At 46.4% G+C, this 26,798-nt stretch overlaps 1 long non-coding RNA gene across 1 annotated transcript in view; it reads right to left on the bottom strand.

Moving 5' to 3' along the window:
- Window positions 1-1,117: 1,117 nt before the first annotated feature.
- Window positions 1,118-26,798, bottom strand: part of LOC146862478 (uncharacterized) — a 36,942-nt gene continuing 11,261 nt past the window's right edge. The window contains exon 3 of the long non-coding RNA XR_014978462.1: window positions 1,118-1,226. This is a non-coding gene — a long non-coding RNA (uncharacterized LOC146862478). The remainder of the gene's footprint in view (window positions 1,227-26,798) is intronic.

The following is a 26,798-nucleotide window of genomic DNA, read 5'->3' as shown; positions in this document are numbered from 1 at the left end:
ACCATAGCTCTGCTACCAGAAAAATTGATCCAGCGGGTTACTAACCTCAGGTACTCATTACCGTATACTCACCTGGGCCCATACACACACATTCACATAGGCTAGTAGATACCGCTGGGGTCAATTTATTGTACTAATACCTGTAATATGATTTTATCCAAACATTTTTTACCAAACCTTTCTGATCCAATGTACTATCCTCTGGTCAATGGACCTTTTAGTTCACTGTATAGGTAAAGATTTACGTAGAATAAACCTTCTTTAAATAACCACAGACTCGAGGGGGGTTTTAAATGTTAATCTGGTTAATTCATGTGAGCCAAGAACCAAAATACAGTTAGAACACCGTTTTCTCCAAGGAAAGGAAGGGAATAAAATTTAATCAGAATAATCGTTAAACAAAGTTATTATGATGACAGTACCTGAATAGGGAGAAAACAGAGAGAGCAGTACAATGACATACTTCACAGGATTATAGTTACCTAGAATGGTGTTAAAACCAACCCCTTGGCCAAGGAATTGGAATGGGTCCCCTGGGACAGACCAGATGACAAAGGCTCAGGACAGGATTCAGGGACAGGATAGATGACCTCTTCTAGATAAGACGCATGCGTCGCACCCCTCTCTGACACTATCTTCCTCCTCGATTCTTCCGCGATCTTCTATTGTGTGCCTCCTCGATTCTTCCGCAATGTTCTTCTAATTAATTGGCTTAAAAGTTCTAAGTCTGGATATGGATCTTCTTCAGTATTCTTCTTAATTCTCGGACAGCATCTCAGTCTCTCAGCATTCTCTGTCTCGCTGTGTGTGTCTGGCTAACTAAACGACCTCAATTATACCTTTCTAATGGCATGTACCACCCCTAAATGTTTCACATCTATGAAACGTCTAACTCTGATTGGACAGGAAAAGGGAAGATGATCATCACACCATGCTAAGTTTAATATTTTTCTTTAAGCTCATTGTTCTGTGTTCCCGCCCCTTAATTCACTTTCCCATGCTTTATTTCCCACCGAGTTCACATTTTTATCGATCAAAATTATACAATTTCATAACTTCTTTATTCATCAGTCAGGAAGATTATTCTGTTCCCAGGACAAATAGAGGTCGTGGCCTTGGATGAGTTTTAATTCATTCGTCATGGTCCCTGGCAGGTTACAAGTACGCATGTGCGGAGGACACATGGGGTATGGACATCTGTCATTCTTTGAGGCCCAAAATACAAACTAATAAAGAAGTCAGAAAGAGACATATTAAATTCAAAAGAAAATGATTTCACTGTATACCACCTATCTCTACTCTATCCCCCTTTACATATATAAATCTTTCGCATTCGAATTTTATTAAATTTGCAGGTTTTAGTTTCAGCATAAGCATGCACATTAACAATGTGAGTTCCATGCGGCCATTTTGAAAGTGATTGCGCAGCTGCAAAAATTTCCCTCCAAAGCATAGGTACGTCATTACTATGTAGATGTAGTTGACGCATGCGCAGTAAAGATTCCTGCGCTAGCAGCCATTTTTAGTCACTCTCGGGTTAATTGTTAGTACGACACATAGGCAAGCTTCCCCTAAGCTTAAATGTATGAATTTACGACGTATTATTAGTATGTTCAAACACAATTATTACGGTATTACGAGTTATCTGAGAAGATTGCATTCAAGCAAGTCTCTTTTATACAAGTCCTTGCTTTATCACCCTCTACTTACAATAAATTAAAACCTATTCTACCCCATTCTCCGACCTGCATCCTGAAAATCATTTTGCAATAAGTCGCCTAAAGGAACGTTTAAACTGTATGGGTCTCTTTCACTAAAGCTAGAAGCAATATCACTGGGGGTATATGTATGCGATGTGACAGTAAAAGCGGTGTCAAATCATCATGTAATGAACGGCTGACACATTTTATTGACAGGAAAAAATGCTTGGCAATTTTATTAGGGCTAATAGACCTGACTGTCATTCAACGATATACCATCTTTCATACAACAGAAGTTTGCCAGTACCACATGTGTTTTGACACTGCCAATTCTGTCAGAAAAGGGAACCCATTGACCACTGGAATGCCTTCACCAGGTGACAAGGTTAGACAGTGTATTGCTGAGTGAGTTGCATCCCTTAGCCCTGACAAAATTGCCAATAATTGTTCCTGGCAATGAAACATGTCAGCCGTCTGTTACACGATGGTCTGAGTATGTAATTTGTTTTTAACTATGCACCAAGGGCTTTTACATTAAAAAGCTATTCAGCCCCCCTTTTGGACTCATTGGGACAGTGAGGTACAAACTCTCTGTTTTTTCTCTTGGAACCTTATCACACGAAGCAGCAGGGAGTAGTGCAGAAGTGCAGTGTGTGTAGATTACTCTACACTTCTATACCACAGGCATACCTTGGCTGGGTAGGATTTCCTATCTGAAATGGAAGGTGCTGATGATGACAAATTGAGCCAGTTGATAGTACTCCCCAACAGGCTCCTGGCGGCTGCTCCTGTGGGGCACTTCCTATTTTTGCAACATTTTGTCTTGTTTCCTAGTGTTTGACACCACATTACATACATTTATCCCCAGTGATATTTGCAAAATTTTGTCTTGTTCCCTAGTGTTTGACACCACATTACATACATTTATCCCCAGTGATATTTACAACATTTTGTCTTGTTCTCTAGTGTTTGACACCACATTAGATACATATATCCCCAGTGATATTACCTCTGAGTATAGTGCGATAGGGCCTTACAGTGTGAAAGTTTCTTTAGGATCCTTATTGCAAGATGATGAGAATGGGGTAGTATAGGTTTTGCTGCCCCTTATCTTTGCCTATGTTAAAGTAGGCACTGGCAGCATATGAGCTTGAAATGGTAACAGACAATGGTCCTCCATTCACTGGGACAGAGCTCAAGAATACAGCTAAGCCCTGGGGGTAAATCACCACACTATCACACTGTCACAGTGATTTGGTTGCAGGCAAATGGAGAAGTTGAGCGTTTCAAGTGGACGTTAAACAAAGTTCTCCAAATTGCAGTGGAGTAAGATGAGAATATTGATAGATCAATTAACAGTTTTCTGAGAGAATACACTCTACATTGCACCACTCAATGTGCACCGGTGTCAGTAACATTTGGTCGTGCCATCATGGAAGTCATTTCAGTGGCCCTCATCCTCTCCCCTTAAATCCCCCCTCCGTCCCCTTGGTGACTCAACACCTTGAGCCCACTGCAACCCACCAGTGAAAAAGAAGAACAATGATCATATTAACCCCAGACAGAGTCGAAGTGAGTTGACAGGTCTTATGAGAGACGGACACCATGCAAAGAAGTTCCAAGACCTCTTTAATTGTGGCTCCTAGGAGTGACTGCCATCCAGGGTACAATGGTAACTGCCAGTGGTAAGAGTGAACAAGTGACATACAGTATGTTAATGCAGATGAAAGTCTAAATGCCTGATTACGAGTTTGGCGGCCAGAGGATGGCCAGACTTGTGGGCGCGGTGGTGGTGGTCCAGCCACCGCCGCACCAGCAGTTTGAACGCCGTATTACAACTTTGGTGGTCGAACCACCAGTGCACTGCCACAACTGCCAGGGAACCGCGTTCCATGATGGTCCAGCGGCAGTCAGGGGTCACAATATGCTTGTGGAGCCTCTGTGGCACTACCATGCATATAACGAATTTCAGGACCACCAGCGATGTCATGGAGGTTCTTCCTCCATGAAAACAGCTGGCGGTCATGAAACAAAGCTCTGTGCCCCATGCAAAATGGGGGAGCATGCAGGGGGGCATATGTTATGCCCTCCTGTGCGCATGCACCCTGAATTCCAACACAGCATGGACTTCACAGTCCATACTGTGCTGGAACACGCTGTGGTGGTCTTTTGGCAGTGCCTTTCTAAGGCATACATATGTGCCTTTGAAAGGCACTGCAGCAGGGCCGCCACCCTGCCTGCCCGCCAGACCACGAAAAACTAGTAAACTTGCAGGCGGGTGGTGGCCCTGTTTGGTGTTTCTAGAGCGGGGTGGTGGCGACGGCCCGGTCCAGGACCGCCTAACTCGTAATCGGGCCCTTAGTAAGCTCACGGACAGCTGATCGGAAGGTTAGACAAACCAACTTGCAGGGGTCATTCTTCGATGATCTAAAGTGGGAAAAATGCAACTCCCTGCCAGTGAGACACTACTTCTTGACCGAGCCATTTGTCGATTCAAGGCAAATGTACAATGTCGCTAATGTAACACAGACAGGAGAGACCTCCAGAAGTTGCAAGTTGAGATTTCTTTGAGACTACAACCTGAACCTTCCCAAAGACTGAGACTATTGTGTGGTAACCGGTTAGTCTACATTTCTGTAAGTTGTTTCACCCAGTTGGTCGTGTTGGTTAAGACTACGTTGAGTAGGAATGTAGTGTGCCACATGGCACGCATGCATACTTGCACAAAAGGGTATAAGTTATTGCCACTAGGAGAATAAAGGGAGATCTGCCCACATCCAGCTGCGAGAAAATCCCTGCGTGTATGTGGTAAGTTTTTCATCACGCCGTCACACCCTCAACACAATAACTATATATGTGGAAAAAAGTTTGCGGCCCTTGTGTTTTAATTGTCTTTCTTTCCAGTTGTAGGAGAGTGGCATCGACTGCATAGTTGCCGCCAACTATTTGCTGATGTTTTGACTGTTTTCTGACTCTAGCCAGGCTGTGGCCCTGCTATCCAGGACCCCAGCCTATCTGCTTCCTCTCTAAACTGATGTGAGTACCCTAGGTACATACCAATTGGATACTGAGGACTCCCTATCAGCCCCTTGTAGATGGTACCCTAGGTACCCAGGGCATGGGTCCCTCAGAGGCCTACCAGGGGCTGCAGCACTTATTGTGCCACCCCTGGGACAGCCATACAAACTGACACCACCAGACCACTACTGTAGTCTGGGTAAGGTGGTGCTTGCACCCCTTACAGGGATATAGGTGTCCTGTATCCCACTTAATACAACACATATATCCTCATAGGTCACCCCTAAGGCAGGCCTTGCTAATCCTACAAGGCAGGGTGCTGAGATATGTGTGAGGGGAAACCCCTACCTGAGTAGGGCCCCTCTGCAACCTTCGTAAAGCTATTGCTGGGTTGTTTGTAGTGCAGCCATACCATATACTCTTAACCACATTATAAGTAATCGCGATAGCGTGATAACTTGAGAGTGGCTGCACAGAACCATGTCGTGTTTGGTGTCAAACATGTAGGAATCATACCCCCAATCCAACCATGGGAGTGAGGGCATGATTCACCCCTGCTAGAGGGGCGATATGGTAAAAGCAGCAGATTTTAGACACCAATTTAAAAGTGCACACGTAGTACACAATGGATGCTACCCGCCACCCACACGACTCTGGCTGCCTGTTGCTGGGCAGAACTCCAGCCACGGCAGCTGGACAATAGGGATCTTGTTGCAGGGAGGTGCTCCCACCTCCCCAGACAGCCTATGTGGATTGGAACTGGGTGGGTGCACCATAGGATGTCTTTCAGACTTGCACGTAGGCTTCTCCAGTGCCTACTTCTGCATACACCGCCTCAAACCAGTTCAGGGGCATCCTGTCCCCTGCCAGGTGGGAAAACACACAAAGGGGAGAGTGTGTAGCCATCCTTTCCCGCCTGAACTCTCATTGGTGGGCTCTGATTTAGACACTCCCCTAATCCTTGGATAAAGGTGAATACAGGGTCCCCAGAGCCTCAGATTAATCTTGGACTTCACAGACTTGAACCTCCGACTTGCTGCCGCACAGCTGAATGAAGAAATCTCCCTTGTGGTAAAGGAGTTACCCCCCTGCTTGGCAGGCACCTGAAACACTGCAAGTGACCCGGTTGGAAATCCGCTGCTCCTATGGACATCGAAGACTTCTGCCTACCTTGAGGTGGGTTTCCAGGCATCCCAGAGGCCAGTGAGTGTGCACAGCAAAGCTCAGCACCGTGGACCCCGTGGGTGCCGAGATCCCCAATACCCCAGGACACCAACCACCTCTTGCATAGCACACGACCCCGACCAGTGGGGAAGTTGTGCTTTGGCCCATTATTGAGCCAACCTCTCAGCATTATCTGTGCCAAAGATTGACCACTACGGCGACCCGTGGGCACATCTTTACACATGCCAAATTGCTGCCTCCCGCGGTCCCTTGTCTCTCGACTTGTGGGCCCTAGCGGAGGTCAATCTTCACTTTAAAGGGCTCCCCTGGTTGCTCCAGGCCTGCTCTACAGTCTCCTCACTGGAGACCTTGCTCAGACCTCGTGGGTCTGCACCGTAGCTGTTTTGTGATCCTTGCATGGGTTGCAGTTGCCAAGTCTTAGTGGATCCAATCCGGACACTAACACTGCAGCGACCCTCATCCTTTGTGGGACAGTCGCCCTCCAGAAGTTGGCCTTCCTTGAAGCTTCCTGGTCCCCGTGGCTGATGATCCAAGCTACACATCTTCCGCCTGGAAGCACCCGACATTGAAGGACTCTTTCTCCTGAGCCCCCTGGTCACTGTGCCGTGACCCAGACTCTGCCCCCTCTGCTTTCAGGTCCTTACCTTCAAGATCTACATCTTCAATCTGCACGACACCGACGACGCTTCACGCCAGCAGCAGTTCTTTACCTTTTCCCATTGAAAACGAGATCGCAACCCGACATCGAAAACGACCTATGCACCCGGCTTCCCTGGGGCGGGTAACAGTGGTAACTCGGTACTGTCGTGGGTGTGGGCCCTCCAAGAGCTTAACTCTAAGCTGCTGAACTTGAACTCCTGCTAGAAGTGTAGCTCACTGGTTAGAGGAGGCATACCCTGAAGCAGAGATCAGGCCCGGGACCTGGGTTCGATTCCCGACGCGGCAGGGTCCAGAACCCAATTGTCCACGGACTCGATAATTCTCGCTTCGGTGCCCACTCTAAGCATGAGTTCACACTATGCAGCTCTGGGCAACAAGCCTGCTTTATCACCACAATGGCCCCCCGCGGCGGGATGCCTGGCTTTCACCTTGGGGATACCCAGTACGGGTTATCTTACAGGGAAAAACCAGGACGGGTTCCCAATGCAAGCGCCAAGATGCCCGTAGGGTGACAGTTGCGCTCTATAAGTACCCCAATCAATCAATCAAGTGTTTTAATTCTTGCAATTTCCAACCGCGACATTCTCCATAGGGTTTTATAGAGATCCCGACAGTAGTTTATACCACTGCACGCGTCTCCCGTGGGCCCCCTTCCTCACTTCCTTGGGTGGTTTCTTAAGGGGCCAGTGACCCTAAGTGCCCTAGGCACTGTCTGTAGAATTGTCGTGGTTCTTATACCACCTTTTTAATATATGGTTTGGTCCCCCCCGGGGCCCTATGATTCCAGTGCTATCTATTGTAACTATCCATGCTTGTTTGAATTGTATCTTTACCTCCAGTTTCATAAAGAGACTAGTGGGATTATTCTTAGAATAAATACATATATTTTATATATATACCTGTGTGGACTACTCTTTCATTTGGTTATTCAAGAGGTTATCTATGGTAAAACAATAAGCTTAACACTCCTTCAAGACTTAGCCTGAAGGCTGCTCTCCACAGCTACCACTAGGATAGCTTTCTTTAAAGGTTGTCTTTTAACCTATCACCATAAGAGTCGAATTGGACTGGTGCAAGGTGTCCCCTATAACTAGTGGACCACATATGCCAGGCCAACTTCTCACATTGGTGTGCAGCGGTTGGATTCAAGCTTGCCATTGTTTTACCAGATAACAAATTGAATTTCTAAAGTAAAAGTCACTTTGGTACTAAAGGTACATATAAATTTAGCTTTGAATACAATAAGTTCTACTGAACTTATGAGTTGTGTGTAGAGGGCTTAGCACACCTTGACTACAACTCAAGAAAGGGTTCAGTAGGCCACACCTAGTGTAGGTAGATGCAACAATCCACTACACTAGAAATGTCTTCAGGATCAGGAGCCCATAAGGCCCTGGAAGGACCTTCAAAGGTCCCAGTCGACAGGTATGACAATCTCACTTTTGCTGAGCTTAGGGAGATGTGCACTGCTAGACATTTGAAGACAACCAAAGGTGCCAACACTCAACATCTCAGAGAAATTCTGCTCATTGCAGACTTCAAGCAGACTTTAGTGTCTGATGGGGTAGACAGGTTGGGTGGGCATCCCATAGAAGAGGACACCCAGGTGGTGGACTCTGATGAGGACCAGGAAGAGGATAATGAACTTGACCTGGATGAACCAGACCACTCACAACATGGAGGTGATGGCTCAAGAGGCACTCCCTCCATCCCTAATGGGAGAGTGGTGGATCCAAACAGAAGGGACAGATCCCCCTCAGAGGAATCTAACTATTCTAAGAGATCCACAAGGACCTCTGCCTCTTCTCAGAGAAGAGAGTCCTCCCAAGAGAGGAAAAGCAGACTGATCCAGTCTGAGCAAGCTAAGCTTCAGCTCAGGAGAGAACAGTTAGAATTAGACAGGAGCTTCAGAAAGCTTCAAGAAAGCTTCAAGAAAGTGGGGTGTAGAGACCCCTGGTGGCAGTAATAATACCCCTAGAGTTAGAGAGAAAGCTCCTGACCATAGGAACCTGCATAAGATTGTGCCCCCCTATCAGTTAGGGGATGACATCCATAAATGGATCACTGCACTTGAAAGGGCCTGTAAAGTTCAATGGGTCCCAGTAGATCAGTGGGAAGCAATCTTATGGCTCTCCTTTGCTGACAAAGGAAGAGACAAGCTCCTCTCTGTTAGGGAAGAGGATGCAGATGATTATTATATCTTGAAAAATGCTTTGATAGATGGGTTTGGTCTAACCACTGATCAATACAGGTTAAAGTTCAGAGATACCCATAAAGCACAAAATCAACATTGGGTAGACTTTGTAGATTGTGCTACCAAGGCTCTGGAAGGTTGGTTAAATGGCAGTAAAGTAAATGATTATCAAGGATTGTACAATCTCATCATGAGGGAGCATATTCTTAATAACTGTCAGAATCAACTATTACATCAGCACCTGGTGGACTCAGATCTGACCTCTCCCCAAGAATTGGGAAAGAAGGCAGACAAATGGGTCAGAACCAGGATCAAGCAAAAGGTCCAGCCCTTGGGGGGTGCAACTAAAAAGGAAGATGCCAAAAACTCTAAGAAGGGTGGGGAAAAGGGAAAAAAACAGCAGTCTTCAACAGGCCCCCAAAAAGCAGCATCTGATAATTCCCAATCCAACAAAGCTAAACAGCCAAGGAAGCTATGGTGTAAAATCTGTAAACAGAAACCCATTGGACTTCAGACTGTAATACGGCCAAACACTCCACAAGAACCACTACACCTGCCCCTAAGACACCTGTTCCCCCTAGTCCAGCTATAGGTGGTGGTACACAGAACAAGGGTATAGTAGGGTTGACCCTGGGATCTGGAGAGGACTCTGGCCTAGTCAGAATGCCTACTCAGGCTGTGTTGGTTTATGATGGCGCCCTGTCCCTATTTGTGAGTCCCAGTGGTCTGGGCAAATACAAGCAACAGCCTAGAATAAATGGAAGGGAGTCTCTAGCATACAGGGACACAGGGGCTAGTGTCATCATGGTGACTAAGGACCTTGTGGATCCTAGCCAAATCATACTTGGAGCAACTTACCAGGTGACCAATGCGAGCAATGCCAGTACTAACCATGCTCTGGCAGTTGTTAACTTTGCTTGGGGAGGGGTAACTGGCCTAAAGAAGGTTGTGGTGAGTGCAGACCTACCAGTAGAATGTTTGCTAGGGAATTATTTGGAGACCTCAGCATGGGCTGAGGAGGAGCTGACTACTCATGCAGCAATGCTGGGTATCCCTGCAGAAGTGTTTGCCCTGACAAGGTCAAAAGCTAAGCTGACAGAAACTGAACAGGCCTTGGATCCAGGAGAAATGGACCAAGGACCTTCCAAGAGGAGGAGTAGCAGGGGTAAGGCAGTGCCTTACCCCAGGATCAGTCTGAAGAGACTCTTATAGCAGAAGAGGATCTGACACCTGAAGAAGGAACTATCTCAGATGAACTTGAACCTGATCAGGTTGAGTTCTTGGCGACAGGGGGACCTTCTAGGGCAGACTTGAGCCTGGAGGAGTGGAGCTGCCCCACTCTTGAACCCCTCAGACAGCAGGCTGCTGCTGAGGCTGCTGGGAATGCTGGTGGAACCCATAAAATATATTGGGATGATGGACTCCTTTACTCTGAGGGTCGAGACCCCAAGCCTGGTGCAGCCAGGAGGTTGGTCATACCTCAGAGGTTTAGGGGTTTCCTGCTCACACTAGCCCATGATATTCCCTTAGCAGGACACCTAGGCCAAAATAAGACTTGGTACAAACTTGTCCCTCATTTTCATTGGCCTCAGATGAATGAGGACTGTAAGAGCTTTTTTAGCTCTTGCATTACCTGCCAGGCCAGTGGCAAGGCAGGTATGCCCACAAAGGCCCCCCTAATACCACTACCTGTGGTGGGGGTTCCCGTTGAATGGGTAGGGATTGACATTGTTGGTCCCCTTGACCCACCAACAGCATCTGGGCACAGGTTTATTCTGGTGGTAGTGGATCATGCCACCAGGTACCCAGAAGCTATTCCCCTTAGGACCATCACAGCACCTGTGGCGGCAAGAGCCCTCCTGGGAATCTTTTCCAGGGTGGGTTTCCCTAAGGAGGTTTGGTCTGACCGAGGTACAAACTTTATGAGTAGTTACCTCAAGGCAATGTGGAAGGAGTGTGGTGTTAACTACAGGTTCACCACCCCTTATCATCCTCAATGCAATGGGCTTGTTGAGAGATTCAACAAGACCCTAAAGGGTATGATTAAAGGGCTCCCAGAAAAGCTTAGGCGAAAATGGGATGTTCTTCTGCCCTGCCTTCTCTTTGCATACAGGGAGGTGCCACAGAAGGGGGTTGGTTACAGCCCTTTTGAACTTTTGTTTGGTCACCCTGTCAGAGGGCCACTCTGTCTAGTGAAGGAGGGATGGGAGTTACCTCTCAAACCCCTTAAACAGGATATTGTGGACTATGTACTTGGTCTCCGCTCCCAGATGGCTGAGTACATGAAGAAGGCGACAAAAAACCTTGAGGGAAGTCTGGAATTGTAAAAAGCCTGGCACGACCAAAAGGCTGTACTTGTGGTGTACCAGCCAAGTCAGAAGGTATGGGTGTTGGAGCCAGTGGCCCCAGCAGCCCTCCAAGACAAATGGAGTGAACCCCATACCATATTGGAAAAGAAGGGAGAGGTTACCTACTTGGTGGACCTTGGCACACCCAGAAGTCCCCACAGGACTGAAATCATATGTGTACAGGGCTGAAATGTGCTTGCTCATGGCAACAGATGAGGGACAGGAGGAGGAGAGTGACCCTCTCCCAGACCTGCTCTCTCACAACCCTGATGATGGGTCAGTAGATGGTGTACTCTTGGCAGGCAGCCTCACTGCCCAGCAACAGTCTGACTGCAGACAAGTTCTCCAGTCATTCAGGCATATGTTTTCACTGACTCCAAGTCAGACCACCTGGTGCACTCATAAAGTGGACACTGGGGACAGTCTGCTAGTGAAGAATAAGATCTACAGGCAACCTGACCATGTCAGGGACTGCATAAGGACAGAAGTCCAAAAGATGTTGGAATTGGGAGTTATTGAGCCCCCAGATAGCCCTTGGGCTAGCCCAGTAGTCCTGGTACCCAAACCTCACAACCAAGATGGCAAGAGAGAGATGAGGTTCTGTGTAGACTACAGAGGACTCAATGCAGTCACTAGGACTGATGCACATCCCATTCCCAGAGCAGATGAGCTCATAGATAAATTGTCCTCAGCCAAATATCTGAGCACATTTGATCTGACAGCTGGCTACTGGCAGATAAGGTTAGCTGAATCTGCAAAAGCCAAAACTGCTTTTTCTACCCCTGGTGGGCACTATCAATTTATTGCAATGCCCTTTGGTTTGAAAAATGCACCTGCCACTTTTCAAAGGTTGGTGAATCAAGTCCTCTCAGGCCTGGATGACTTTAGTGCAGCATATCTAGATGATATTGCTGTCTTCAGCTCCACCTGGGAAGATCACCTGATCCACCTGAGGAAAGTTTTGGAAGCCCTGCAAAAGGCAGGACTCACTATCAAGGCTACTAAGTGCCAGATAGGGCAGAGTCAGGTTGTGTACCTGGGTCACCTTGTAGGTGGAGGCCAGGTTCAACCACTACAGAGCAAAATCCAGACCATCATGGACTGGGTTGCTCCAACCACCCAGACTCAGGTCCGAGTTTTCTTAGGCCTGACTGGTTATTACAGAAGATTTGTGAAGGGATATGGATCCATTGTGAACCCCTTAAATGACTTAACCTCTAAGAGGATGCCCAAGAAAGTTCAGTGGACTGTCAGCTGTCAGAAAGCTTTTGATGACCTAAAACAGGCAATGTGCTCTGCTCCAGTGCTCCAAAGCCCCAACTACTCCAAAGAATTCATAGTTCAAACTGATGCATCTGAGGTGGGGGTAGGTGCTGTATTATCACAACTGAATGAAGAGAGCCAGGATCAACCAGTAGCTTTTATTAGCAGAAGGTTTACCCCCAGAGAGAAACGTTGGTCAGCTATAGAGAGGGAGGCCTTTGCAGTGGTCTGGGCCTTGAAGAAGCTGAGGCCATACTTGTTTGGCACTCACTTAATTGTTCAAACCGACCATAAGCCCCTCCTATGGCTAAAACAGATGAAGGGTGAAAACCCCAAACTACTCAGGTGGTCCATTTCCCTACAGGGGATGGACTATACAGTGGAACATAGACCTGGGAGCAACCATGCCAATGCAGATGGCCTCTCCAGATATTTCCACTTAGAACATGAAGACTCAACTGGTCAAGGTTAGTTTAATGTCCCTGCGTTTGGGGGGGGGGGGGTTATGTAGGAGAGTGGCATCGACTGCATAGTTGCCCCCAACGTTTTGCTGATGTTTTGACTGTTTTCTGACTCTAGCCAGGCTGTGGCCCTGCTATCCAGGACCCCAGCCTATCTGCTTCCTCTCTAAACTGATGGGAGTACCCTAGATACATACCAATTGGATACTGAGGACTCCCTATCAGCCCCTTGTAGATGGTACCCTAGGTACCCAGGGCATGGGTCCCTCAGAGGCCTACCAGGGGCTGCAGCACTTATTGTGACACCCGTGGGACAGCCATACAAACTGACACCACCAGACCACTACTGTAGTCTGGGTAAGGTGGTGCTTGCACCCCTTACAGGGATATAGGTGTCCTGCATCCCACTTAATACAACACATATATCCTCATAGGTCACCCCTAAGGCAGGCCTTGCTAATCCTACAAGGCAGGGTGCTGAGATATGTGTGAGGGGAAACCCCTACCTGAGTAGGGCCCCTCTGCAACCTTCGTGAAACTATTGCTGGGTTGTTTGTAGTGCAGCCATACCATATACTCTTAACCACATTATAAGTAATCGCGATAGCGTGATAACTTGAGAGTGGCTGCACAGAACCATGTCGTGTTTGGTGTCAAACATGTAGGAATCATACCCCCAATCCAACCATGGGAGTGAGGGCATGATTCCCCCCTGCTAGAGGGGCGATATGGTAAAAGCAGCAGATTTTAGACACCAATTTAAAAGTGCACACGTAGTACACAATGGATGCTACCCGCCACCCACACGACTCTGGCTGCCTGTTGCTGGGCAGAACTCCAGCCACGGCAGCTGGACAATAGGGATCTTGTTGCAGGGAGGTGCTCCCACCTCCCCAGACAGACTATGTGGATTGGAACTGGGTGGGTGCACCATAGGATGTCTTTCAGACTTGCACGTAGGCTTCTCCAGTGCCTACTTCTGCATACACCGCCTCAAACCAGTTCAGGGGCATCCTGTCCCCTGCCAGGTGGGAAAACACACAAAGGGGAGAGGGTGTAGCCATCCTTTCCCGCCTGAACTCTCATTGGTGGGCTCTGATTTAGACACTCCCCTAATCCTTAGATAAGGGTGAATACAGGGTCCCCAGAGCCTCAGATTAATCTTGGACTTCACAGACTTGAACCTTCGACTTGCTGCCGCACAGCTGAATGAAGAAATCTCCCTTGGGGTAAAGGAGTTACCCCCCTGCTTGGCAGGCACCTGAAACACTGCAAGTGACCCGGTTGGAACTCTGCTGCTCCTACGGACATCGAAGACTTCTGCCTACCTTGAGGTGGATTTCCAGGCATCCCAGAGGCCAGTGAGTGTGCACAGCAAAGCTCAGCACCGTGGACCCCGTGGGTGCCGAGATCCCCAATACCCCAGGACACCAACCACCTCTTGCATAGCACACGACCCCGACTAGTGGGGAAGTTGTGCTTTGGCCCATTATTGAGCCTACCTCTCAGCATCATCTGTGCCAAAGATCGACGCCCTAGCCTGCTCCAGCGACCCGTGGGCGCATCTTTACACAGGCCAAATTGCTGCCTCCCGCGTTCCCTTGTCTCTCGACTGGTGGGCCCTAGCGGAGGTCAATCTTCACTTTAAAGGGCTCCCCTGGTTGCTCCAGGCCTGCTCTACAGTCTCCTCACTGGAGACCTTGCTCAGATCTCGTGGGTCTGCACCGTAGCTGTTTTGTGATCCTTGCGTGGGTGTGGGTTGTGGTTGCCAAGGCTTAGTGGATCCAATACAGACACTAACACTGCAGCGACCCTCATCCTTTGTGGGACAGTCGCCCTCCAGAAGCTGGCCTTCCTTGAAGCCTCCTGGACCCCGTGGCTGACGATCCAAGCTGCCCATCTTCCACCTGGAAGCACCCGACATTGAAGGGCTCTTTCTCCTGAGCCCCCTTGTCACTGTGCCGTGACCCAGACTCTGTCCCCTCTGCTTTCAGGTCCTTACCTTCAAGATCTACATCTTCAATCTGCACGACATCGACGACGCTTCACGCCAGCAGCAGTTCTTTACCTTTTCCCATTGAAAACGAGATCGCGACCCGACATCGAAAACGACCTATGCACCCGGCTTCCCTGGGGCAGGTAACAGTGGTACCTCGGTACTGTCGTGGGTGTGGGCCCTCCAAGAGCTTAACTCTAAGCTGCTGAACTTGAACTCCTGCTAGAAGTGTTTTAATTCTTGCAATTTCCAACCGCGACTTTCTCCATAGGGTTTAATAGGGATCCCGACAGTAGTTTATACCACTGCACGCGTCTCCCGTGGGCCCCCTTCCTCACTACCTTGGGTGGCTACTTAAGGGGCTAGCAACCCTAAGTGCCCTAGGCACTGTCTGTAGAATTGTCGTGGTTCTTATACCACTTTTTTAATATATGGTTTGGTCCCCCCCTGGGGCACTATGATTCCAGTCCTATTTATTGTAACTATCAATGCTTGTTTGAATTGTATCTTTACCTCCAGTTTCATAAAGAGACTAGTGGGATTATTCTTAGAATAAATAGATATATTTTATATATATACCTGTGTGGACTACTCTTTCATTTGGTTATGCAAGAGGTTATCTATGGTAAAACAATAAGCTTAACACTCCTTCAAGACTTAGCCTGAAGGCTGCTCTCCACAGCTACCACTAGGATAGCTTTCTTTAAAGATTGTCTTTTAACCTATCACCATAAGAGTCGAATTGGACTGGTGCAAGGTGTCCCCTATAACTTGTGGACAGCATATGCCAGGCCAACTTCTCACATTAGTATTATGATCGAGATAGCCAAAAGCTATAAACTTTTGAAGATTAAAAGTAGTTTTTTGATGATTCTGTTTGCATGAGTGATGGGCTCGCTTGCCTAGAGGATAATACGTCCCGTCACTGTCGTGCAAATGCTCAATATGTACCGTTAAGTAACTGATCGCAAGATATATGAAAGTCTTAGCTGGAGTTGGTGATTGCTGCCTTCAAGCTCAGTGTCTTCAGTCTTCTCATAAGCACAGTGTAAGGCCACACCTCTTTCCCACGCTCAATGTGTTATGAATGTTTCTGGCACTCAGCTCTCCTGACTGTGGAGTGCTGTTTATCTTGTATTTTCATACACACTATAACCTTAGCGAACTGCAAACCTGGATTTGTTAATTGCAGCAATAAAAGAAAAGTAAATTACCAAAATGGCATTCGCTATTAACATGTTATTAAATGCAAACCAAAAATACGTTTGCAAAAACATTATGCGCCTCCTCATTCATGGTTAACTTTTATTTTCCTTCTCCCTCCCCTCTGCAGATAACTAATAGTACGAGAGAAGGGCGTGTCCCGGCTGGGAAGTGTCTGCTCCTGTCCTCTTGCTCTTATCTCTCCAGTACAGCAGCGTGGTTTTGCTGACTTAAAAAGTTATTCTGATCGGAAACAGCACGTTTTATTTCAGGAGACCCAGGCAAAAAAAATGTAATGTATGCCTGCATTCCGGGCTTCCTTGAACAAGCACTGGCAAACCCAATAGTTCTCGCTTTTGAGAGATCTATTGGCTTTGCCAATGTCTTCTAGCCATGTTGTACAGCAGAGTGCCTGCTGTTCAGCATGGCTGAAAGTCAGTGGTGTGGCATAGAGCAGAGCGGCGTAGAGGAGAGTGGAGTAGAGTGAGGTAGAATGGAGTGGCATGGAGTGGCGTAACGTAGCGTAGAGTTGCGTAGAGTAGAGTGGCTTGGCGTAGGGTAGAGAGGCATAGAGTATAGAGGAGTGGTGTAGAGTGGATTGGCACAGAGTGGAGGGGCATACAGTGAAGTAGCTTATAGCTGAGTGGCATAGAGTAGTTTAGAGTGGTATAGAGTAGAGTAGGTTAGAGTGGTATAGAGTAGATTGGCATAGACTGGAGTGGCATAGGGTAGAATGGCATAGAGCAACATTGAGTGATGTGCTGCAGAGTGCAGAGTGCAGTAGCATAGAGTGAAGTAGAGTAGAGTGAGCTACAGTGGAATGGAGTGGTGTAGAGCGGAGTGGTGTGGTGTAGAGTGGAGAGGCGTAGAGTGGAGTAGAGTGGAGTGGCATTGAGTGGAGTGGTGCAGAGTGCAGTGGCATTGAATGGAGTGGTGTAGAGTGCAGTGGTGTAGAATTGGGTGAAGTAGTATTGTGTGGTGTACAGTAGAGTGGGATGGAGTGGAGTAAAGTGGTGTGGAGTAGAGTTGCATAGAGTGAAGTGACCTAGAGTGACCTAGAGTAGAATGTCATAGAGTGGTGTAGAGTGGAGTAGAGTTGGGTGGTGTAGAGTGGAGTGGCGTAGAGTAGAGCTAAGTAGAGTGGCATTGTGTGTAGCGGAGTGGTATAGAGGAGCATAGAGTAGAGTGGTGTAGAGTTGAGTGGTGTCGAGTAGAGTGACAGAGTAGAGTGGCATAGAGCAGAGTGGTGCGAAGTAGAGTGGTGTGGAGTGGAGTGGCATATAGTGGCATTGTGTGGAGTAGAATGGAGTACCTTAGAGGAGAGAGGCATAGAGAAGAGTGAAGTGGCATAGAGTGGATTGGCATACAGTGGTGTATAGTGGAGTGGAAAAGAGTGGAGTGATTTGGAGTTGGGATAGAGTAGAGTGGCAAAAAATGGCATGAAGTGGCATAGAGTAGAGTGGCATGGTGTAGAATAGAGAGCTGTAGAGTGGATTGGCACAGAGTGCCACAGTGTCCCTTCCCACATAGAAGGGACACTGGACACATTTACCATGAATAATCTAGAGCTACTCACTGACATAGCCAGAGGAATTAAATCTGGCTCTCCCGTAGACAGCGCAAGACCAGATATATTTATGGAAGGAGCAATTCCTATTATGCCGCACATCCTGGATATTATCTCCCGCTCCTTCAAGGAAGGCATGGTCCCTGTAAAATGGAAACAAGCGATTGTTAAACCATTGAAAAAGAATACCCAGATTAAAGGTATAGTACTAGAAAACCTTCGCCCGATCTCGCTACTTCCTTTTGTAGCTAAGATCGTGGAGAAAATAGTGAACAGACAATTAACTGATCACATAAATAAGCACGACTTACTACATTCCTCACAGTCCGGTTTCAGAAGTGCCCACTCAACCGAATCAGCACTACTGTATGCCACTGAAGCACTGAGGAAGCATGCCGATGAAGGAAATACGACCGCACTAATTCTCCTTGACCTCAGTGCGGCTTTTGACACTGTATCGCATCAGCTACTCCTACATAGGTTACAATCTTGTGGAGTGAGGAATGAAGCCATGAACTGGCTGGTTTCCTTTCTTTCTGGACGCAGTTTCAGAGTGGCTCAAACACCCTATCTATCCAAAAGTATGCCCCTTACCCAGGGAGTTCCGCAAGGCTCTATATTGAGCCCTACCCTTTTTAACCTATACGTAAGTCCATTAGCGATACTTGTAGAAAAACATAATGTATCTATTGTGTCATACGCAGATGATACACAACTAATTGTTCTACTGTCACAAACGGATGATCTAGCAGCTTCCCGTTTTTCCAATTGCCTATCAGAAGTAGCGACTTGGATGTCCAACCACTGCCTCAAGCTAAATGGTAATAAAACAGAGGTCATGATTGTGGGCAGGTCACCTACCATCTGGTCCTCTGCCTGGTGGCCAGATTCCTTAGGACAATTGCCCAACCCAAAAACAGAGGTTAAGAACTTAGGAATCTACTTTGACTCTGAATTAAATTTCAGTAACCAGATCTACAGGGTAGCTGGCAAATGCTATGGAATAATAAAAATCCTACGCAAGATCCTAGACCTTTTGCCTTCTGATGCCAGAAAAACTATTGTCCATGCTACTATAACCTCTCAAATGGACTATGGCAATATCCTCTACCTAGGCACCACCAAAGAGGGACTAGTCAAATTGCAGCGGGTACAGAATGCTGCCGCTCGACTTGTACTTGGTCTACCTAGAAGAGCGAATTCAAGGATTGCCCTAAAGAAACTACATTGGTTACCAGTGGAGGAAAGGATCATTTTTAAGACTTTATGTTACAGCTACCGTATCCTCAGGAAGACTAGCCCAAAATACCTTCAGTCTCTACTAACAGAATACACTCCGGACCGGAATCTGCGGTCTTCAGGCAAGGCCTTGGTTGCAGTACCTAGGATATACAAGGCCAGACTAGGAGCTCGCTCTTTCAGATATAGAGCGGCAAAAACCTGGAACACTCTGCCGATACACTTAAGAGCAGAGACATCGGAGACAGTTTTCCGCAAACACCTTAAAACCTGGCTTTACAGAAAGACTGAACTCCCTTAGTCATATGACCTCAGTCCCGCCCTCAGAACAGCTCCCTCTCAGATGTCTTAGCGCGGGGACACACCGTTAGGTGTAACCAAGCGCTCTATAAATGGATAAAACTAAACTAAACTAGAGTGGAGTGGTATAGAGCAGAGTGGTGTAGAGTGGCATTGTGTGGAGTGGCGTAGAGTAGTGTAGACTGGCTTAGAGTACCATAGAGTGGCATTGAGTGGAGTGGCGTAGAGTAGAGTGGAAAAGACCAAAGTGGCATAGAGCAGAATGGCATAGAGTACAGTGGTGTATAGTAAAGTAGAGTGGCATAGAGTAGGATGGCATAGAGTAGAGTGGCATAGAGTAGTGTATGTTGGCATTGTGTTGAGTGGAGAGGTGTAGAGTGGCTTATAGTAAAGTAATGTAGATTAGAGTGGCATAGAGCGATGTAGAATCATATCATCATTTGTGGAAACGACCATTGTGTTTTGGACTGTATCAATGTTCCACCTTGATTATGTTGACAATTAAACTGAACTTTATCCGGTGAATAAGAGTCCACACTGCCCGAACATTACAATTTTTTGGAGAGTGCTTTGGTTCTCTAAAGTGAAATTATTTTTTATTAGCCCCGGGACCTGGTCCACCCGGGGGTCTAAATTAAACGAAGCGCGGGTGTCCAGGCAATGTTTTTTTTTTCCAGCTGGATTCGCAGATCCACTGCTACTCCTGATGAATTCTTTAATAAAACTTTTCGGGGGGCCCTGGGGTTCCCTGTGGGATTCCCTGAAAAGGCCGAGGGGTTTGGGGTGTTTCTACCCTGCCCCCTTTTCCTTTTTATTTAACCTTTTTTCTTGTGACTCAGTTCAACCGAGTCACAAAATGGCTGCCAACACTTCCTGGTTTGAAATTTTGGCAGCCAATCAGATCTCAGGCACGAGATCAGGAGGGTTTGTGGATCCTTCATGTCCCTAGATATACAACTGGAAATTTCTTTACATTTCTCAGCAACTACTGAACAGATTTACACCATTTAACTAAAAAGTGCTTTCTGAATCAAGAGCTACCTTTCTGGCAAATTTGGTGTAATTCCGTTCAGCAGCTTAGGCTGTAGCCGTGTCCAAAGTTTCCTACAGGAAATGGAGAAAAAGAGTTTTGGCATCCCCCCCTTTGTCTCGACCCCGCTTGACGGATCACCCAGAAATTTTCAAAACAGCACCTGAAGTGACTGTCCCGATAGTTGTGAAAAGTTATTGGCAAATCAAAAACAGCTTTTTAATAGAAATCAGGTCCAAAATATAACTACCTACTGGCAACCACCAGTAGGTGATATATATACATACCTATATTCACTGAAAAAAGCTAAAGTTAAAGTAACATTTTATTTAGGTGAATTTGTCAGTGACAACATTCATGTTTTGAATTTAAAAAAACACAGAAATTCACCAGTCATAGTTAGCAGAGCTAACTGTAACTTGCACCCCCGGCATGCGCGGCTTACGACCTCACGTTTAACATCACTCAAGAAATGTTCTATGACATTATTTATGACATCACTGATGACATCTCAAATGACAACATTGATGAAACCACTGATGACATCATCCAAGCTTCTTTTGTACACATTGCTCTATAAACAGGTATAGCATTAGAGCTCTAAAAGTAAGCACAAAATAGCTCAGAAGAATATGATGCATCATTAACGATATCACTGAAACAACTCCCTTAGGTGTAGAACGCATGAGTTATGTGTCACATTGACCATATTCCATACATGTCACAGGTAGCGTAGTGTACATTAACAATAAGCCACAGGTACATGAGAAACCCTCAAGGCATACTGTGTTAAATCTGTATACAATTGTTCAAAGCAAAGTTCCTAAAAATACTGAACGTCTGTTCCAAAACGAATGTCTTACTACAGACAACGTTTATCTGTATCAAACTCCTGACAGTCATCGAGCATACATTGAGAAATGAAGTTGATATGAGTAGAAAAATGGGTACTGTAAACGTACAGTATTCATTCTATGGAGAGAGTTTACCCTGTACCACACTGTTTGCAGACAGTGAAACTCTCATGCAAAATACACTACAGAGTATTAAACAGTGTACACACTATGCAACACTTGGTAAACAGGATACTATTTGCTTAAAATAAGCAATGTCTGAAATATTCTACCTGCCGCCTTCATACTGAGGTGAAATCTTTGCAGATAGCCAATCTTCTGAAGTAAAACAAGCACATGTACATAGCTTAATACCTGGTGCATACAGTCTTCTAAGTTACATATGAATTGTCATGCTGAGACGATTCTGTCTAATAAGTCAAGACTGCTCACAATCCTTAGTATGTTGTATGTAGAATATTTGCCCTGTTGCAAACTTTTTCTACAGAGCCTAAAAACTTGTGTGGAACATAATGGACACAAGTTGTTATCTGACACCTGCGCACAGGATTACTCTTCAATGCAAACAGTTATAACGTGTTCAGTATCTCTGCTCACCTGTGATGCATTAGGATCACATGCGCTTTGTAAACCTTCAGCCCATTAGCTGGATACAGGCTATACAAAATTAGTTAGAAATGTAATATGGTAGTTACCCACCTCTATGTAAACTATAACACAAACCAGCACACTCATTGGAGGATGCCATCAGTGATGTCATAAGTGATGTCATCAATGATGTCATTTGAAATGTCATCAGTGATGCCATAGAGCATGTAATGAGTGATGTAATCTGTGAGGTCATAAGCAGTGCATGGCAGGGGTGCAAGTTATCTCTGTTAATTGTAACTGATGAATTTCTGTTTTTTTAAAGTTCAAAACATTAATATTGTCTCTGACAAATTCACATAACAATAACATTACTTTAACCTTTAATTTTTTTGCGTATCTATATATATATATATTCACTGAAAAAACCATAGGTTTCAGGGGCGTTATAGTTAGCTGGACTTTTCACTCGTACAAAACCATTGAAATTCCCCCGTTATAGTTAGTTCAGCTAATTATAACTCGCGCGCCCGCAATGCACTGCTGATGACGTCACATATTACATCACTCATGACATGGTCAGTGACATCACTCATGACATCACTGATGACATCTCAAATGACATCACTGATAACCCTGGGCGTAGTTCGCGAAGTAGCACTTCGCGAAGCTACGCAAAGTGCAGTTCGCACTACGCGAGCTACGCGTAGCACTTCGCGAACTGCGTAGTACCTTGTTCACACTGTGCCAGATGTCGTTTTCAATGATTGCACAGTGCGGACAAGTAACCGGCACTGTGCAATCATTGAAAATGGCATCTTGCACAGTGTGAGCTGTAGTTTTCTGCTGCTCGAGTAGATTTTTACTTGAGCGGCAGCTTTCTCAACGCGAACTGGTAGTTTCTCATCGCGAGCGGTCACGAGCATACGCGACCACTCGCAATGAGAAACCTGACCGCCTCGCGTTGGGAATCTCGACGAGAGGTTTATTTTCCATGCTCGCGATCGCCAACATGATGTTGCTGATCACGAACAAGGAAAAAGTCTCGCCGGGATGTCATTTTGCTTGCTCGCGGTCGCCAACTTGACGTTGAGGACCGCGAGCAAGCAAAAAATGACCGCAGCACTACGCAACACTACGCTACGCGAGTTTGCACTGTGCTACATGCAGTTCGCGTAGTGCGAAGTAGCGCGAACTTCGCAAACTACGCGAGCATAGCGTAGTGCTTTGCCCAGGCTTAATCACTGATGACATCATCCAGTGAATGTGTGTTTTTCTGAAAATTACATATGTTTTATATATGTATATCTCGAGGTCGATGGAAGAATAAATGGGTATATAAGTGTCTAAATGGATGATTTGTTTTTGAAAAATTGATTGTATAACTGACTGATTAATTGTGTCTTAGTGAATACATGGCTTAGTGAGTGATATTTAAATGTGTAAATATCTGTACCAGTCTCTCACTTTGTGTATTAGTGGCTGCATGGGTTGGTGAGTAGCTACATGAGTGTCTATATAGGTTATTAGTTGGTTTTTTGAGTATCAATATGAGTGTCTGAGTGTCTGTATGGTTCGGTGGGGGGTATTACGTAGTGCATAGGTGCATGAATGAGTGACTCACTGTTTGTATGTGTTGAAGACAGCATGTGTGCAGGACTGTATGGGTGGATGAGTGTGTGCATGGGTGTGTTAGTGAGTGATAGACTGTCTCAATAGTGTCTTTATGAGTAACTACATATGTTTTAAACTAGTATGTGTGACTATTGGTGTATATAAGTGAGCATATGTGAGAGTGAGAGATTGAAAGAGTTCCTGTATGAATAAGTATGTGTTTCTATAAGTGATTGTTTAAAAGACTAAGTATGTGTAAGTTTCTGTAGAAGTAAGTGTGGTGGTGTGTGTATAACTGTATATGCAAGTAAATGGATGTTTGATTCTTTATTAGCATGAGTGACTATGTGTGTGAGTAACTCTATGGATGAGTGGCGTTGTGTAACAGGATGTATAGGTGTGTGAGTACATATGATGAGTGAGTACATGTATGAGTGACTGTATAGGACTGTTGGTGAATGAGTGGATGTGCATGTGGATCTTAGAATTACTGAATAGGTTGTTGTAACTGGTATTGGTATGTCCATTGTTTTGAACATTGTCGTTTCTATTTTTGAATGTGTGTATCAAAGGTTATATTAGGGGAAGAGGAGGTCTGCCACTCTATCACAAGGATGATGTCATCAGTGATGTCATTAGTGATGTAATTTGAGATGTCATCAGTGATTTCATGAGTGATGTCACTGACCATGTCATGAGTGATGTAATATGTGACGTCATCAGCAGTGCATTGCGGGAGCGCGAGTTATAGTTAGCTGAACTAACTATACCGGGGGAATTTCAATGGTTTTGTACGAGTGAAAAGTCCAGCTAACTATAACGCCCCTGAAACCTATGGTTTTTTCAGTGAATTTCTAAGGTTTTTTAAATGCTAATTCCTAACTATAACGTGCCTGAAACCTATGGTTTTTTCAGTGAATTTCAAAGGTTTTTTAAATGCTAATTTTTAACTATGCCTACAGAGATAGGACATGTGAAGAAAGAAGAAAAAACGCACAGAAAGAAAAAAAAGAAATGCAGAAAGAAGCAACAGAAGTCCTCAAAGACGAAGAAAAGTGCAGGAAGAAGGGTAACGTGCAGAAAGAACAAACAGAAGAGCAGAAAGAAGCCTTGTTGCAAAATCATCCTGTACCCTCAACTTTTTCATACGGATACTGGTGGTAACTGAGTCTGACTAACCAGTCCTAGAGCCAGTGCTATGTTAGAAGACACTCAGAATACAGTGAAAACACCTACATACACTAGGGAGCACTATGCGTTGGGGTACCCCTGTGATCAGCATGACCTCCTCTGTAAGCCCCTAGTATATAATAGGGCAGGGGATTAAAACTACCTCTTAAACCGCGCCACAGAACGTGTTTGCACACGTCACCTCAGGCCCCATACCCTCACTTTCCCACTGTGTAAACACGCCCTGTGGCCGTTTTAAGTTGGGAGATTAAGTCCCCTTGAATCCTGAGGGTCCCTAGGGTCCAACTAGACCACTAGGTACCTCCAGTAAGCGCCACAGAGCTGCGTTGCAGAGAGATGTAAAAAGGGGCACGGCCTAGACCACCTCTCTGCAACGCAGCGGAGTGGTGCTTACTGGAAGCACCTGGTGGGCTAGTTGACCCCCAGGGTCCCTCAGGATTGAAGGGGAATTATTTCCCCAACTTAAAACGCGCCACACGGCTTGTTTGCACACGTTAACTCAGGCCCCGTCCCCTCCCTTCACTACTGTGTAAACACGCCCTGTGGCGGTTTTTAGTTGGGATATTAAGTTCATTTGAATCCTGAGGGTCCCTAGGGTCCAACTAGCCCACTAGGTACCTCCAGTATGCCCCACAGACCTTCGTTGCAGAGAGGTGTAAAAAGTGGCATGGCCTTGACCACCTCTCTGCAACGCAGCTCAGTGGCGCTTACTGGAAGCACCTGGTGGGCTAGTTAACCCCCAGGGGCCCTCAGGATTGAAGGGGAATTATTTCCCCAACTTAAAATGCGCCACAGGGCTTGTTTGCACACGTTAACTCAGGCCCCGTCCCCTCCCCTCACCACTGTGTAAACACGCCCTGTGGCCGTTTTTAGTTGGGAGATTAAGTTAATTTGAATCCTGAGGGTCCCTAGGGTCCAACTAGCCCACTAAGTACCTCCAGTATGCGCCACAGAGCTGCGTTGCAGAGAGGTGTAAAAAGTGGCACGGCCTGGACCACCTCTCTGCTACGCAGCTCAGTGGCGCTTACTGGAAGCACCTGGTGGGCATGTTAGCCCCCAGGGGCCCTCAGGATTGAAGGGGAATTATTTCCCCAACTTAAAACGCGCCATAGGGCGTGTTTGCACACGTCACCTCAGGCCCCGTCCCCTTCCTTCCCCACTGTGTAAACATGCCCTGTGGCCGTTTTTTAAGTTGGGAGATTAAGTCCCGTTGAATCCTGAGGATCCCTAGGGGCAAAATAGCCCACTAGGTACGTCCAGTAAGCGCCATTGCAGAGAGGTGTAAAAAGGGGCACGGTCTGCACCACCTCTCTGCAACGCAGAGCAGTGGCACTTACTGGAAGCACCTGGTGGGCTAGTTGGCCCCCAGGGTCCCTCAGGATTGAAAGGGAATTCTTTCCCCAATTTAAAACGCGCCACAGGGTGTGTTTGCACAAGTCACCTCAGGCCCCGTACCCTCCCTTCACCACTGTGTAAACGCGCCCTGTGGCCGTTCTAAGTTGAGAGATTAAGTCCCCTTGAATCCTAAGGGTCCCTAGGGTCAAACTAGCCCACTAGGTACCTCCAGTAAGTGCCACAGAGCTGCGTTGCATAGAGGTGTAAAAAGGGACGTGGCCTCAGAACACCTGTCTGCAACGCAGCTCCCTGGCGCACACTGGAGATACCTGTTGGGCTAGTTGGCCCTCAGGGACCCTCAGTATTGAAGGGGAATTAATTCCCCAACTTACAACTGGCCAGGGGGCGCGTTTGCAGAGTTTTGCAGGGAGGGGGCGTGGCCTCTAGCACGATGCTGGTCTTTTATTTATTTTATTTTATTAAGAAGGAGGGCTGTGTGGCCCCCCTTCTTTTTCTAATTTACTGGCCCTGGAGACCCCATCCCCCAGGGCCTGCACCCTAATTTTTTTGTTGAAAAAAATAAATTTGGCCCTCCCAAGGCCTTAATCGGCCCCGGGGACCCCAACCTCTGGGTCATGGCCTTTTTTTAATTTAAATTCTTTAGGAGGGGGCTGCATTGCCCCCCTCCTCAGCCCACTTATGGCTCCGGGGACCCCATCCCCCGGGGCCGGCCTTTGTTTTTTATTATTTTAAAAATATATATATTTATAGAAACACCTAGGACATGCTGGACAAACAGTATGTACCTATCACCATGACGATTTGCGTGATATTCATTAAAAGGCGACTATGCATAGAATGAATCCACATGGAATGTATTTACACCGCTAGTGAAGCTCTGACATGTCTGACGCCCTACCGTGCCTAATCCCGGCACCCCCGCCGGTGGGTACTCTCCAAGTAGACACCCTTGTCGTTTATTTATACAAACATGGGTAGCTATTGATGGGCACATTTAATATACACGCACACAAAGCCATTCAAAGGGGATT

The sequence above is a fragment of the Triturus cristatus genome, chromosome 2_2 (genome assembly GCF_964204655.1).
Source record: "Triturus cristatus chromosome 2_2, aTriCri1.1, whole genome shotgun sequence".
Lineage (NCBI taxonomy): Eukaryota > Metazoa > Chordata > Amphibia > Caudata > Salamandridae > Triturus > Triturus cristatus.
This window is presented reverse-complemented; position numbering and strand designations above follow the sequence as displayed.